Source organism: Anopheles maculipalpis, chromosome 3RL (genome assembly GCF_943734695.1).
Source record: "Anopheles maculipalpis chromosome 3RL, idAnoMacuDA_375_x, whole genome shotgun sequence".
Lineage (NCBI taxonomy): Eukaryota > Metazoa > Arthropoda > Insecta > Diptera > Culicidae > Anopheles > Anopheles maculipalpis.
The window spans coordinates 77091194-77108829 of NC_064872.1; the positions used below are offsets into that span (position 1 = coordinate 77091194).

General features: G+C 43.9%; 2 protein-coding genes across 6 annotated transcripts in view; both read left to right on the top strand.

The window, feature by feature from the left end:
• The window catches only part of LOC126562107 (slit homolog 1 protein), a 335492-nt gene that overhangs the window by 115188 nt on the left and 202668 nt on the right, over window positions 1–17636 (top strand). Inside the window, exon 9 of one of the 3 annotated variants that reach the window (XM_050218530.1) lies at window positions 9163–9172. The exons of the other annotated variants lie outside the window; for them this stretch is intronic. The gene's annotated coding sequence lies outside the window, so the exon portion shown is untranslated. Of the gene's footprint in view, window positions 1–9162; window positions 9173–17636 lie in introns of those variants that run through there. 3 annotated transcript variants of the gene reach the window in all.
• LOC126561700 (uncharacterized) overlaps window positions 1–17636 on the top strand; it is a 79813-nt gene that overhangs the window by 19096 nt on the left and 43081 nt on the right. The window lies entirely within an intron of this gene.

Sequence of the window (17636 nt, forward strand, 5' to 3'; positions counted from 1 at the left end):
TTGGCTTTTATGGGTCAACCGATTCTCAGATTGGTTCCCGTGTATTGCTCTCGTGTGCTGTTGTTTTTTTTTTTTTTTTACCGCCGGAAATGCGCCCGCAAACTCTCACGCCGTTTCGAGCACGCGAATTTAAGATCAAGCCTTCAGTGTCCAAACAAGTACGACACGTAATGGAGAAGATAATTACTTCATTTCAACACCATGGACAAAGCTTTCAGTAACGGTGGTGAGATTGTTCTTCGCGTTCTTTTCAGTTTTCAGGGCGATCGGAGCCACTCAATGGCATCCGAAGACCTCTACAGATGCAGAATTGTATTTGGTCTAAATGCATAGCAACAGATGCGAGACGCTCGATAAGAATTCCGAATGGTTCCGCCGAAAAGATTCCAGTGTTCTTTTTTTTCACAGCATCCACAGACAGACATCTGTTTCGCGATGGTAAGGCCTGGAATTGGGGTGTGTGTGTGTGTGTGTTTGTGGCATTGAAAATAACGGATCTGTTCGAGGCAACCGAAACACTTGAGACGGAAAAGAAAAATGAAAGTACTTGATTTGTATGTTTCCCGCGATTCGTATGTTGATGGTCAATGGCTCCAGCACATACACACAACACACCAGAAGGCAAAAACCGACCCCATCAACGTACAAATGTGTGCTCAGATTGCACAGCCACAGCACCTGAAGGCTAGTGACCGCAGCCAAAGCACACCAAGCCTGCATAGAACTGCGCTCGAGCGACATGCGCAGCTTGGGATTGCGATTTGCGGGTCCATTAACGTCCAAACCAAATGGTGCTGTAAGGCGACAGGGGAACCGGTTTTTATGGCTGAAGTTCAGCGCCATATTCGTAGAATTAGTTCAGCACGATTCGGTACCACCAGGCACCACCAGGACCAATGTAACGTGCGGAACGGGTAGATTGACTGTGGGCTTTTAATTGGTACGTAATGTCCGCTACGAATGGTGACGACGATGGTGATGATGATGATGATGATGACGAGGATGATGATGTCCCCATACACCAATTGTCCAATTCGATCGAGCCTGCTCTAACAACCAACGTTCAATGCGGCCCATTCGATTCTACGTTTATCAATTAATTGGATATAACGAATCGCGAATGCCCAACGGCACATTGACCACGGGACACGTGAACCAACAGGGTGGAACAATAGTGCAGCCAGCGCTGCCAGCGGATGCTATAAATTATTGAACCTTCTTTGTTGGCATGCAGTAGCGAATGGGAGAGGAAGAAATAAAAACAAACACCCATAAACCCCAGCAGGAGACAATTTCTAAATCCGGCATCGGATGGCATTCAAACGGTTCATTTGACAAGAACAATCACTGCCGCGCCGCGTGTCCGCCGTCATTCACTCGTAACGCTGTGCAGAATTGCGTTTCCTCGCGCGGAATTGTTTATACAGCGTGGACGTGTGTACAGAGAGGCTAGATAATTATAGCAAGTTCCGCAACACCTACTGCAGTTTAAGCTTTTATCTTATAACACGATCACGATGTTTTAAAAACGCTCACAGGTGGCCCACCGTATTGGGAAGGTCTTTTGGGTGACTTCCTTTCCTAGGTGTTTTGCACTCATATTTGCCACCATAACCTTCAGCTTGCCGGGCTTGTGCGAATTCAGGAACTGGGTGGACATTCGCCGTCGCCATCACCTTGAATGTCTAGCTTGGAGTTCACCGCACAGGTGTGGTTTTGATTGGTCCCATGCAAAAACATCACTCAACCGAAACGGTTCAACCGTTCATTGCTAAAACAAGAATTCGATCTGGTTTTAATTCAACCATTCACTCGGATAGGCATTTGCCATTTCCGCCTGCTTGCGATTGTAGCTAGTAAAAAACACAAATTCTTCCACCATGCTTTGAAAATAATAAAATGCTTAAAACCCTTAATCCAACTGAATCGAAAGGCACCTCAAGCGCGATTAAATAACTCTTCTTGGCGCTACCTTCGTACCGATCTTCTCGAGACGCTTGGAGCACCGATACCTGTCATGAACCCTAATCAGCCAAACCAAAACCCCACTTACATTCCATCCTGTTGCTGAGATAAACATACGGGGCAGTGTATCTCTCTTTTCGCTTTCAGACACACAAAAATCCCCGAAAATCTTGCATATACCTTTGCCGAAACCTATCAGAAGTGCCAATCCCACCGAAAATATGCCTTCCGGGCTGACGAGGTTAAACCGACCGGCGAAAGGCCCTCTTTCTCCGCAAGCCTTTTTATGTTTTATTTATGAGCCGTAATTGGGTAACGATGTGCAGTCAAATCAATCGCTCGCCTCTTGTTTGTGGCTCATTGGCATAATGGAACAGAAGAAGAAAAAGAAAAATCGATCCTCTGTGTTGAAATTGTTGCAAAGCAACCAGAATTCGGCCCAGAAAAGGACGTTGAAGTTGACCAAAGCTTCCGCGCGTCGATCGTCAGTTTGATTTATTGCGCAATCCTAAAGTCTGTATGTCTTTCTAATGTAAGAAAAAGGTGAAAAAGCAAGATGGAACTAACAGAAAACTGTATCATCCAGGTATTTCGAAGCCGAGGCCTTCCCCATACACATGGAAGCTAATATTATGCTGTCGATCAGTCGTCGATCAACTGTATTCGAGTGCGGCCGCGTAATGAGCAGGAGGTAACCTGCCAATCTTGATGTGAGTTTGGAGTCGACAATGCCTCCAACACTCTGGGACGCGGGGATCCCACGATGCGGGGGAGGGTTAGGTTTTTTGTTGTGGTAGCATCTGATGTGTGAGGGTACAAACCCGTAGGGTCTTTATTTAGGTCAGGCGGCACGATATATGGTGTTTGGTGGCAAGTGTACGGTTGTGGCGCATTTGATGGCGCAATAGTGGATTCTTCTCACATGATCCTTCTGCCTCGCTCGAATGTAATGGTCCACTTGTAACAATCTGCTCGATCACTATTTCTCATTCCTCTATCGAGGAAACGCGCGACCTGATGGAATCATTCCAAGTTTACGCTCTGCTGGAAACACAGCGTCACCTCCACACTCGGTAGGAATTAATTTTATGGCCAAAGTCAGTGCTGCAGTGCCCTCGTGCGGCATTGACATCGCTCGAGGGCTTCCACGAAAAGGTGGACCGTTCGCTGAACGTGACATGCGGTTGTGTCTTACAGTTGGCAGGTTGCAGAGCATATAGTGAGACACCCATCTAAAAGCGGGTTTTGCAAATAATTGGCAACAAAACTGGGACTAAAGAAAAAAAAAAGATCAAACCCTTGCCCTCAGAGCGCAAGTCGACTGCACGATGAGAATTGATTGATTTTTATCGGTTTGCCCCGGGTCGCGACCTGACCGCACCGAACGAATAATCATGCGCCAGGCACCTGTCGGACACACAACCCTTCCGACCCTTCACACTCACACACACACATCCCCACTAGAGCTGTGGTGTGATTTTGCGAAATCGATTTTTACTTATTATTTTAACACCCTTCAGGCAACCAATAGGGTGGCAATCTGCGCAGGCTTTCGGTTTAGCAGATCATTTCAAATGATCGTGCCAAAATTGGGCTTGACGTACGTCAAACTTCCATTCCCGTTGGTGCATGGCCTACACACACACACGCACGCGATACATTATGAGTTGCAATTCGATGAATGAATCCAGCATCCATCCAGTGTCTGACAGCGTTCGGCATACCGTAAAGGTGCGCCACGAAGGTGCGTGTTGTGCATCCCCAAATGCGGAATCGATCTGGAGGGTTTTGTGCACACTTTTGGCATACCACCTTACATAACGCGTCTGGGCTGGTTGGGCGCTCCGTAGGGACAGGGCAACACTTTCACCGGATCGGATCTGTTCACCAATCGGTCATCATCTTTCGCACGGTGCAAGAAGTAGAGCAAAGCACAGGATCCGTGTTTTTGGTGTTTATTTGGGCAACAGAAGAAGAAAGCCCTCAGCAAAACAATTCCGTTTGCTTTTGCTGGGTTTTTTTCTCTCTCAATTTAACCTTACCGAACCCATTAATTGAGGTACGCATGCAGGAGGGCTATTGTTTTAACAATATTCATGTCAATCTGTTCCTTTTTTTCTCATTCCGGTTTCGTTTCTTGTACAGTTTGCACCACCGCGGTTTTACAGGTTTCATAGTTTGGCGAAAGGTTTTTCGCATTTAAAAATTAAAAGTTTCTTCATTTCTTACTTTCACGTCATCAAATATGTAGTGAAAATTATTCACTCAAGCGTTTCCCCCATTTTTCAGAGCTCCTTTTTTTCCATTTCTTTTATTCATTGGTGTTATGTAAATATAAATAAAAAGGTGGATCCACATTTTACTCTAAACTCTACTAAGAAAGCACCTTTCATTTCATTACTCGCGCCCGCATCCGTTTGCTACAGTCACAAAAAGGGCGCACACTTCAAATGTGCGGCCGGACCTGACATAAATATTGATGATAATAATTTGGAAGCAAAAGGAATACATTTTCATTCACTTTTCCACGTGGAGTGAGGGAGGTGGAATGTTTAATTTTTTTATTATTTGATCAATATTCCATCTGCCAAACTGGGCACACGTGCGTGACTCCCGAAGCCGAAGCGAATTAATCATCATCATGCTTTCGGTACGTCAGTGTAGAGTTACCCTTCAAAATGATAGGTTACGACCGTATACCTCCCATCCAGTGTGTATCATCTTTCACTAGGTCGAAAGGAAAATCATATTTGAGGCAGATGAAGGTTTATCGACACCTTTTCCTTTGAGGGAACTACTTATTTTCGAATTATCATGTCAACCTTTCAAAGTCGCGCAGGTCAGAGTAATGCTCACAGGGCAGTAATTTGCCAGGGCAAAAAGGATATGGTTAGAATTGTTTCCTCAGAAGAAATAATTTTTAAAAGTCTTTTCCCCTGTGATATCATAAAATTCAAGCGAAAATCTTTAAAGAGTCAGAGCCCAGCAATTTTAGCCCGAAAGCAGATGAATATTGATCTATAAAATTTCTAAAACACTCCAATCGACCATAATACAAGAGTGTCGAACAATAACGATCGTTAACGTTTGATGTTCCGTTTGCAGCGAGGCAAACGCAAGAAAAAAGGTCACTCAAAATGGATCATCAAGCATCCAGAGAAATGGCCATCAAAGGAACATTACAATAAGGGCATTCCCCAATGGAAAACAGTCAGCATCGGAGTAACTGCACGTTATGCCGGTACGAAACGATTTCAAATTCCATCCCGAGCCATTTTTACCACTCGAGATGATCTTAATACGTTCTAAACGATGGGCGAACGTGGGTGAACGAAGCTCCACGTTTTTTTTTCTCGTCCAGCAAGCGCCATTTTCTTGCCAGCAAAGCCCCGCAACACAGCAAAAGGGTCAGCGATAGCCTGCGGGAAGCCACACGGCTCGTCGTCGCGTTAATGGACGACAACAACGGCTTGCGGTACAAAAACCGCACTCTCAAAACCATTGCACCATTGTTTTCATCGCCCAGATGAAAGACGGGGGCAACATTTTAGTGCCCGCTTTGGTAGGTGGGTGGACCGAACAGGACCGCAATGGCTGAAGCAATAGGCAAACGATTTATTACGGTTTTTATTTCGTTTTAATCGTACCAACAATCGAAAGTGGTATGGTTTCTGGCTGGATCAGGTGCTCGTAGTGCGGCTTACCAGAAAGGCTGACACACACACACACCCGTTGTTGGCGTAAATGACCGAACATAAACATTGTGCCCGTGTACTTACTTTCCTCTCTTGGTGGGCAGATTATTGTGCGGGAGGGCCAAGACACACGAGACGCGCACAGTTTCGATTGAATGACCGGGGCCGGCGGTCGAGTATGTCACCCTTCCTAACGGGGAGGGTTCGATTGTGTGTTTGAATCGTGCTCGAAAACCAGCCTTTAAGCTGCTAGTGCTTCAAACGTACCGAAGAAAGGTAATAGTTGTTGGCGTGTGGTACAGAACTTGTTGTTGTGGTTCCATTGTCACCACCCTTGCTGAGGAGGAGGGAGGGGGGGAGGTGGGGGGCCCTCATGAGTTACGTAATGCCGGGCTCAGCACACTGCACAGGACAATTTGAACCTTGTTTGAAGCTGATTTCATGTCGCAGCTTTTCTCTTTGCAGCTAAGCCGGTTGGAACAATGTGCGACAGAAAACAAAACTAGGCCAACGCTAAATTCCACATGTCACCGAGTTTATGATTGTAAATGATTTAATGGTATCAACCTTCCTCGTGACCGCACGGGTTTTTTTTTTTTGCTGCATCGCGATAGATAATGCAATAGCAGGGTGCAATCTTATCTTAAGTGAGATGTGCTACAATTGTTACGTGAATTGGTTTTATATTTAATTGATGAATATATATGGAGGAAGCTACAATGAATGGCATTGGGACTTCATATCTAGAACTACCTCATTCGTAAGCTAGAAGCTTTTCGTAACTCCTTATTCTTTATGGCAATTTATAAACCATATCAATGTAAATTATGGTGTGTCGTTTCGGTGATTTGATCAAAGTTTTTCATTCCAAAATTTTAATTTTATTTTTGCCGCTAATCAATAGTATTGTGTGATGTGCAAAAAATTATGAAATGTGAGCAGTATTTTCGTAAATAAAATATTTTTTATTTATTTTTAAATCAAACATAATTTGTCAATGAGTGTGTTTAACCAAATTATCATCGCAAGGATAATAAACGCTCAATTAAAATTAAAACTTTTTAATTTACCCGCGATCGAGTATTATGCTTTAATACAGGGACTTTACTTATTCCAATAAAGAATGAAGCCCTGAAAGTTGTGTCGTACTTTAAATAGCCTTTCCCAACATTTCCTCTTCATAACTATGATGTATGCCGGTTTATTGTTGCGGACCATCTCAACTTGGGGCGTATTTTTCGTTAGATAAAAATCATAATTCACCCCTAAAAGCTTCACAGCTAATTGGGCCATAATCGGGTGCAATTGGTTTCAGATAGATTTTTCTCACAAACAACAAACAATAAACCACCTGCGTTAGTTGTTTTTTCACCACGACACACCGTCAAAAGCCCAATTATGAACTTTACGTCCGTCTCCCATACACACTCGCTTCTCCATGGCCCATTCTGCTCTGGTTAGTGGGAAAAAAGATACGAAAACTATTATACAATTACATACGATACGCAACCAAAATGTAACCTCTGTGTGTGTGCGTGTGATTTGCACGGGATTAGATTAGGCAGGAAAATCAAATCACAGCTCATCATGCTCACGCGAACGCCACCCTCATTCATAATCAAGCGGAGCTTGGCTTTTCCGTCAACGAAATTCAACAAGAAAGAAAGCCTAAATAAAGCAAAACAACAACACACCTGAAGGGATTTTCTACTAAAAGTACACATTTTGTCCCAGCGCTCCAGTTTTTTTTCTTTTCAATAATGAGACAGCACGCGACACGTGACGTTGGGTAGTTTTCAAATGTCATGTCACCGAGTCATTGTGCGATTTCACATATCAGTACGGACGTCCTTCACCGAAGCATAGGTTGTAAGTAAAGCAATAAAAAAAACAGCTAAGCAAGACTGGGTATATGTTACGTTTTGTAGACCATCATTCAAAAGGCTTGGGACTTGGGATGCAAACGGCCCGAAGAGAACGACTCTTTGGACACACAAGTTCACAGAAAACCAAACAGAGATGCGTTTTGATGGAGTGGTTTAGCCTAAAGTCAATATTAGCATACGATTTCACCGATTGTTAAACACATTTGCACAGGAAAACCAGAATCGCAGGTGCGAAAACTAGGACGGTAGGCGTTTTTAAGCTAGAAAAACTAGCACTAGTTTGCAGTAATAAAAACTTATACTCGTCCACTAGATTACGATCGCGTGCCAAAGCATCTTGCAGTCACCTGCTAAAACACGCTACTAAGTAAACATATTTCATTTCTAACGATCCGAGCGTTAAGAGAGCGCTTTAAACTACCTTATCTTAATCGATTTCCTGCCATTAAGGAGGACCTATTTTACTTTCACTAGCCACCAGCAACATATCCTTCCAATCGCGATAAGAGGATCAACGGGGAGGGGAAAAAAAACAAATCAATTTAATTACATCACCTTCATGCCTCCTGGCGCTAACATTTGTCTTGCTTCTCGGCTAATTAATGGCTACCTCCCGCAAGTTTGGCAGATTAAAGTGTAGGCCTGCTGCTTAGAAAGTGGTCTTTATTTTACCCAAAAAATAAAAAATCAAAAAACCGGGACCACCCAGTCCGGGGTGCTACAGATACATAAATTATACACCGTGCGAGGGAAAAGAATAGGGTAGCAAACTGAGTCCATTAATGAACTCCCGAATTTTTCAGTTTGAGTTGTAACATCCGCACAAACAAAGTTAATACACTCCCCTCACCGCAAAGGGAGGAACTCAAAACAGATTACCCTAAGCGGGAAAGAAGGCATCCTTTTAGGTTTCGTTTAAACAAATAATTGATTCACCGACCCGATTGTAGTTCTTCAAAAGCTTATTTTAATGCTCTATTCCTTAATCCTAGAGGTGGTTTATTGCTGCAATTCCACCAGAAAAATAAGCTCTCTGTGCGTTACTCGCTAGAGCTTGGTGTGTTCATCTCTGTGTTTGTGCATGATTGTGATGATGGATTATGCTTGAATTTTAATTAAAGTTAACTCCCTCGACAAACGATTTTTCAATCCACAAAAACAACCCGAACTGGCACAGAGTAAAACGCCGAAAAAGAAATAAATTCTCCAGTGACCTTCTGTTTTACGTTTCATGCGGGAACGCGGGGAATCCTGGAAACAAAAACACGGGAGAAAGGATTTCTGGACCGTATATCCTGAGTTGTGGCGATGAAATTACCACCGTGCAGTCAAAATTTTGAAACAGCAACCAACCAAAAAGAAGAAAAGCGAAAGTATGACCCAGCGCTGGGGACTTTTTTACATAACTTGTTGAACCAGTTATTTTTCGTTCGTGGTTTTAATGCACGTTCGTCGGTGCTGCCGGTAGGTCTTTGTAGCATACCCTTTCCAGCGTGGTTCTTATCCACGTCGTGTGTCCCTTCTGATATTTTTAACAGTGTAAGTGCGCCCAGGCTTTGCAAGTGACCAGTGAGTGGCTTTTTTCATGCGATGTGCACAAGAACCATACACAACAGAAGAAGAAGGAAAAAAAGTGCAACTGAATTTATAGTGTTGTAAAAGCTAACTATAAATAAATGGAGAAGGAGACGCAAAAACATGACTCCATTTATGCAAGGTACTAGCCCGAAAGTCTCAAGCCCTCGGTTCCACCATTCACCAAATCTCTTGAAAGTTATGCTAGGCATCAGGGACAGAACCAGAGTATGTGCTTGCAGGAAAGCAGGCAAAACCTTTGAACCTCGGATAGAATAGTGGCTTGATGGTCGACTGATAGCTGGACGGTCCTTTTCTGCTGCCTTACAAAGTCACACACAGTCACAGTTATGAGGTAGATTTTTTGTGGTTTTCACAGATTTAAAGCTAAGTACTGTGATCGAAATTACTTTTCATCAAGTAAAAGTATGGTGTGGTCTTACGTGCATGTTCCATACGAGATGCTTTCCGCCTGTTAATGGAGATTTTGTGGAGTGTAAAATTAAAACAAAAATAATTGTATTTTTCAACCACACATCAAAGCAAGACATTTTTTTTCCTTTTTTATCACTTATTCCCCGCAATTGATTTATTGTAAAAAGATAAGCGAAAAAGGAAAAATTAATATTTACACGAATAAATTCCCTTCACACCGTAAGATGGTTATCGTGATGGACATTCGCATTATTTAAGCTAAAATTGCTTCTTCAAACTGTAAGCGATGTAACAATCGGTTACACGAAACTGTGGTGAAAGTACCGTTGAATAATTTTACAAAAAAAACCTCGTAAAACAGTCGACCAACTGAAACCCCGTTGGATGTGGGATTACGTTCACGCGGTATAGTTTGGCTTCAGAAACCGCGAACTTGTGATATTGCATAAGTATTACCATGCCTTTCGCCGGAACAGTTTTGGAACACATCTTGTCAAGACCAATCAGCATCAACAGTCTGATTTACGCTAATCCACGAGACTTTATTTGACTTGTGGAGGAGCACACGTTATTGAAAAATAACGATAACAGTATCGGGATCGTTACAGCCATATGACTCTTTTTCGGTCGCATTTCAAGTTTTTGCGAAAGCTAATGGATTCCTTAAAGCTTGCAGAAATCAATTCAGACTATTTTGTCACACTGTCAATCCCCCTAAGCCATCATTAGCATTGAATCGGCACCGGGCGATTTTGCAAAGCGCAGTGTTTTACTTGTTTGCCTATAAACTAAGCCAAAGCCAAGCCTCGGGCTATCCAGTTAGAGCCAGCTTTCCAGCTTTATTTACATCGTTACGCAAAGTTCGATAACAAAAGGTTAACTATATAGCTAACAAGCACAAAAAACCACACACAAAATCTGGTCACTGTAAATATCATTTGACGAACGGAAACACCACTATTCCGCCCTTTTACACGCTATCATGATTAATTGGTACAATTTAACACTCAATACGGAAAGTTTTCACTCGTTAGCAGGCGCGGACCACGTTGCATCACAGCCATGTTAACGATTGTTCGATTGAAGTTGACGCGTATCCCGCCGTCAGTTAGCCGTCTCTGGTTCCGGCGGGTCATTAGTTAAAGAAAGGGTTTTGTGACCCTGGTTTAAGGTTTGGTGCTGGAGGAAAGCGGAAATAAAGTCCGCCAAAGCAACCGAATAAAACCTCCGCTCTTTTTTGGATACCAAGCATCGGGACCAGGAAACCCTAGCGGTTCCGATTGAATAAAACTACAAATTATTCAGCGACCGATCGCGACATCGGTCACCTATTGTTTGTTCCAACATTTCCGATACACTTTAGCGTCCACGGAGCAGTGATTATCGGCCGAGAGTTGCTGGATTTTTCTTACTGAAAACATCTTCTCATACTCTCATAAATCTTTCATTCAGAAAGATAGATCGTGTTATTTGTACTACTGCTTTTCCTTACTCGCCTTAGGTAGATACGACCCCTGAGGTAGCTCACGACAGAGGCTACAGACATGGATGGTATCACTTTATTTCATCCGGATGTATTTCCGGATTAAACGATCTGCCACGGTTCTCCGCATTTTCTAGTTTTCCCAGCGGCACTCCGCTGCATGGTATTTACTTTTTGTTCAGGGATTTTGAATTATATTGTTTGGAGCATAATTGAAAATAGATTAAATTTCTCCACCATCCGCCGGATGGACGGACGGATGCCGTGTTGTGGAATTGGACGTGTGACAAGCGTGGGACGTTTATTGTTGTCATTAGCTTGATAATTGAATCGGTAACACTAACGGACAGAAATGGCTTTCAGTTGGAAGTGATAAAAGGAATGAAACTCTTTCAATGGAACGAAGGCATTATAATTAATCCAGTAGTAATTTATGTTAAGCAAAAGCTGATTTTTTTTCTTTTTTTAAACCAGTTTTTACATGTTTTTCAATTTGCAATTTTTTATTATAAATAATATCAATAATTTACACACCTTTTACATGCTCAACTTTTAATAATTTTTTTTATTCTTTATTTTACATTACAGGTAAGCAACAAAGACCACAACTGCTCTTAGGCCATTGAGAGCTTTCTAGAAACAATCCCGTTCATAGTCACCCAATAGTCCGTAAGTTTTCAAAAAATTTCTCTTCTGCAATGCATGCGTTTCTGCACCAGCCGAAAATGATCTTGAAAACTCGCAAAGCCACATTAACATGCCATTCTGAAGCGAGGTGTCTTTGACTTCTTACATCACCCGTTTGCACCGCAAGTCATACGCAAATAGTTTTCACAATTCGTTACTACTTTTTTTGGCAAGAGAAAGTCGCATAAACCATTGCCAACGCCCCTGCGGACGAGGCGAGCTTGTGGAAAGTAAGATCTCGGATAGCTGGTGCTCAAGAAGGAAAGTGAAAAACTTTTGCAATTTTCATACCATTCACCATTCCGAAATTCCCACCGGATACACTGACCGTCCACTGAGACTGACTGCTGGCGTCTCTTCAGTGAAGGACACAGGCCACATTTCCATAATAATTTCCTACGCGAATAACCGTGACGAAAAGGCTGAAGACGGCACCAGGGTTGTGGCAAAGAACGTGGAACTAGTACGTCTAGCAACAAGTTACGCCGGGCAAGTGTTGGCTCCATTTGTGAACCATTCCTCCTTTTCTTAACTCAACGTTGAATAGACGGGACTGGGAAGTTTAGTTCACTTACGTTTTTACTTCTACAGAACCCGTTAAAGAAAGAAATTCTAACAGCTGCTTCGTACCTTCAGTGACCTAGTTTTTCAAACTTACGCTCATAATACACACACCTACACCCACACAAAATCACACTAATTCAATTGCATCGTAATTAATACGCAACCATCGCTCGGGAAACTGGTGTTCGGTATGAAAAACCACCATGCAAGAAACCCTTTCAAGCCTTTGCTGTAGCCGCGAGGAATGAAAAAAACCTGAGAATGGTTTACACACGTTAATGGGCTCGTGTTTTCAATAAACCCTACAGTCTTTCCACCACAGATTGGCCAGTTTTAGCATGCCGAGCGCGAAGCCCATTCAATGCAGTTACTTCACCGAAAGAAGGTACCATTCTCGTTAGCATAGCGTCGGGATATTGTTTACTTGCGGTTGTACGGTAGTTTGCCACCATCGTTCTCGAGACGGCGAGGCACTTTTCACCGCAAGCCTAGAGGCTTGTTTAGTGCCAGGTGCAATTGCGATACGCAAACACACATAGACGCGCCTCCAGGCTAAATACGATAAGGTGGTGTTATAATGAAGTTAGCTCTCTTTTTCACGAATGTTTTCACACTTGCTGCCCGGAAGGCGTCAGATTTGTGGTTTTTATGTTGTAGGCAACAGGCGAACACGTGAAACGAAACCGCTATCCAAGACTGTTTTGCTCATTCCACTCATTTGCCTCAAACGCGGTGCATGCGGATGATTGTTGCTACGCACAGCTTCTTTCTACCAACGATGAAAACAACATTCGCACGGCTAGGTTGAATCTTTGGCAGCCGCCCAAACCACGCTCAAGCCAGCTGGACTTTCTGGGCCACTTTTCTGACCACTCGCCCGCAAGTTGAAGTTGAAGTTCCAAGCTTATTGCCCATAATTACATTAAACTGATACGAGCAATCCGTAACGGCGATGTGCATAATTAAGATAACCAGATTGGGGCATGGTTTCCTCCGCCCAAATCTTGTACCACCGATTGATACAAAATTCGATGACCTCCGGATTTGGCGAGCTCCGGTTTGGGAGTGGTAATCATTTGAAAACATGATTTAGCAATGGGAAAGTTTTCCCACATCATCCCGTGGACGACGTCACCTACTTCACACATTCACAGCTTGATCGAAATGAATCATACATCCTCCAAACGGGCGGTATGTGTGACTCATGTCCAGCCGAAACCCTGACAGCATTAAGAGAATGTCACACCACGGTTTTGTGACGAGCGCCCGGAGAGAAACCTGAGATTCCTTCAAGTGCATCCGTGCTCTGAATATCTGTTAATTATTGATTAGTCTCCCCGCTCTCAGCATTATGCAAAGCATCGCCCAAACGGCCAGCGGAACAGGACCGTTCCGTAATTACCACCGTGCACACTGCGAGGATCGCCCAAGGCAACTGGGAGGCGAAAACACTTTCTTTCTGCAACTAATGAGATGAGAAAGTTTTATAATTTTCAAAGTCTCGCAACCGGTCGTCGCTCCTCAGTGCAAAAACGAAACGGCTCTGTTGATGGTTTGCTGCATAATTTTCCATTTCCCAACACAACCACACTCCTGCTCCTCAGCGAGCTGTGTTGACCCTGTAGATGCCAACAGCACTCCGGAAAATAGTACCACCAGTGCAGCAGCGGAGACGATGATGTCACATGCATTGCCACTTAAACCGTCATTCGGAACTGTGTCCGGCCTGGCGGTGTGATGATCGCACCAAACAGGTAGGGGAAAGAGACTTGCACAGATTTTCAGACCGATTGACTGGTGCATGTTGACTTAGCCAACGAGGTAAAAGTAGAAACGATGGTCACCACCAATGGGGAAAACTCGCCAAACTTGATCTTCAGCTTAAGCGATGCTGTGTTTGCTGGTTCGCGATGCGGGCACGTGGAGGGAAATGCCTGCATCCGCAACGACATGTACTATGGTGGTCAGCGATTATGGCACTTCCAATTCCTAACCAACACCTGCCATAGGATGGTTGTAAAAAGTAAATTATCACGATGCTTAACACGCGGAGGAGAAACTCTCTGCCCGTCTGTTGTCTCTGCAGATTACTACTCTAGGCATTGCCCGTTAGGAAAACGCACCCAGCGCCCAATTACGACTAAGTCTTGGGGCGGCTTTTTTTTCTGCTTACGTAAACTATCTTGATACGTATTTTATCGGCACGACCCGTAGGTACCGGTGTAAGGGACGGAAATTACTTCGAGCAAATTGTGATTTGTGCTCCCCGGAGACCCGACCCATGAGATGACCTTCGTCGGTTTTGCAAAGCAACCTCTCACCCTGGGCAGCAACAAAAAACAGTTCAACCTCAACAACAGCATTCAAGGTTAAGTTCACACCTCGCAACTGGGTAGAGTGAACCATTTTGCAGTAAATAAGCTCAAACACTGCATTACATTCTCAATTACCCGAATTTGAGAGTTTCCTTCCAAGAGTTACAAACGGATTCACGAACACAAACTACTGCTATTGTTGCCATTGACTTTGAGCTTCATTTGAGTCAGGGCAAATGGCATCAGCGTTTGGTTTCACCATTTTGTTTTTTTTTTTACTATTTTTAGCAATGCTTTTTCCATGCCACAAGTTTCATGAACTTCAATTGCAGCCGTTCCATTTACGCGCTGAAATGCGCGAACATAAGGACAAAGCAGAAGAGAGGCTTGAAATAAAAGCATTTTCTGCCAGCTTCAACTACTTCACCGCTGCTGCCTGGCAGTTATCGGTGCGGTCAATCGATAGACGCCAAATCGATAGTATTACCGTGTGCATCAAGACGCGGACACCATTCGTATATCGGAAAAGAGGCCAATTTTCTAGCCACTCGCCGAAACGACTAATCAACAAAAGTGCAATCCCGATCACCCCAACGATTGTTGCGCCGTCTGTCTAGCACACCGTGCTGACCTTAACAGCGGTGCCCGAAGAGAACGGGTGTGCGAGTTCTCGGTGTACCGGTGCCCATGGTCAACTGTATTGGAAGCACCTTCACCCTGGCTATCTGGCGGCTAAAACGCTTGTCAACCGTGCGCTGGACACGTTTTAAAACCCATCAAAAGCGATCAACCAAACGTTACAGCTGTCAGATCTGCAAAGGGGGCTGACATATCTCTGGCTCTGGCGTGCAACCGCCACCGAAAGTCAAAGTTAATGAGGTGCGAGACACCAATCGGGTGGCTTAACGCGCGGCTAAGAGATCTACATTCCATCAGGTGATGCCGTGTAGTACAGTGATTGAACACTGTCCGGCCTTAAGGTCGCTAATTGGTACGGATTTGAATTGGGAGATTGGCTTGCGATGATAGTGTTCGAATCCGAAAAAAAAACGCTAAACTCTGTTTCTGTGGAGTTCATTTTGGCAAAGTAATTGACATCACGCAAGCGGACGCAAGCTGTCCGATGAATGATTAGATGTATAAGGGGTCCGCAATTGGTACAACGATCTATCGCATCTATCGGACAGAAATCTTAAATGCCTTAAATGGTTGGGATTATTACCAAGCCTCAGCTTCGACGATTTTTATCTCGGTCTTTACCTTCGGGACGTTGATCAATAGGGTATGTCATTTTGCTGGAACTCTGTCTATCCATGGTCTGCACATGGGTTAAACCTATTTTCCACAATGCTTTACAAACAAATAATAATCCCTTGCATTTGCCTACAAGCAACCATTATTATTGCTTCCAGGTGTTAACATTGCTACTTTCTTCCGTAGATTTTATGTGACGACTTCTTGTTCGGTAGCTTTATTAGACGTACCGTTACCATCGTTCGTACCGTGGCTCAAGTACAACCGGGGGAACCTGGGGTGAGCGTCAGAAAACCGAACCCTCCAAAGGTGCATAAACATCACTCAGCCTGTAATTTATCTTCCACTCGACGGAACCTCATCCGGATCGCAAGATTAGACGGCCAACGAAACAACCAATGTGAGGTGCAGTTTACGGACCCATCAAAACCCCATCATCAATGGCGATAAAGTTGAAGTGCTTACAGCTAAGCGAGTAAAAAAAAACACTGTACAGACACACGCGCGAAATGCCCAACAAGGGATCGATACTGGGTCCGCTGTACACCGAAGTCAGCTTTAAGCAAGACGCCCGGCACCAAGATCCAAGATATCGGGCGGTTTGGACGGTTCACCTCCATCGTGATATCGATCGGGAGAAATTTCGCTACCGTTGTTGGTACCGGACGTAACCGGTTCCACCACAGCCAACGGACAACACCATTAAACTAACATGCTAATCTTATCAATTTTCCACTCCCGATCTTCGCCCATAGTGAGGCGATTTGCTGCTCTTGAGTTTGCTCTTGCTACCCCTTCTGGAAGGCTTTTTTGTGCACACTGACACTACTGTGCAATGCATACGAACAATCCCACACAAATGGATGAGGTGAATAAGAACCGTATGGACAGTATGCTATCAGCGAAAAGTACGCACCTTCACCGAGGGCTCGTGGTGGGTGGATACACTAGTCACCCTCGCCAGCTACAGGAGGACAGGAGGACTGTAGCGACTAGCGAGACTCGAGGGTTTTGAATAACTTCATTAGACGGGAGTGGTGTGCTGGTATGCAAATTGTACAGAAAATGTATCTGACCAACGCAGACAACCCTTTTGGCAAACAGGAGAAGGGTTCCGAAGCCCTCGGACGTAGGTAGAAACATGACCGAAAACACAATTGGTCATAATGAACCTTAGACTTATTCCAATTATGGATAGCATGCGGGGAGTTGTCAACGATGCTGTTTTCCGATCGATCGAAAAATCTCTCTGTGGTTTGTTCTCTCTTCGGTGAAGATTGTTTTGCAACAAATTTCCATATCGATCGTTAGGGGACAGCTTTATGCAATATTGACTGTAAGAGAAAATCAAAGCCACATTAACTGAATGCATAAATAGATCTATGCTTATTCAAAAAAACCCCCCCGCATGCCTAAGTGCAACGCTCTACGCAACATAGTAAACAAACATTCGGTTGACGTTTGACACGCGTTTGACAGTTTACTAACAAAACGTCACATTCATTACAGTTAGCACTACAAAATGTTTCACTATAACCTGTTTCTCACCGCCAACTTGACCCAATATGCCTTTTCGGACGAGAAACACGCCAAAAAAGAAAGCAAAACATTGGCTGATAAGATCTGCTACAGATATTACTTTTCCTTCATCAAACGAAGCGAACTCAATTAAGTCACCGTCACACTACCTCGCTAGCTAACACGTGGCCCAGAAGTGTTCTTTTGCCTCCCTTCTGAGAGCTTTTTTTTCACCCTGTTTCGCTTCCTGAAACCGTGC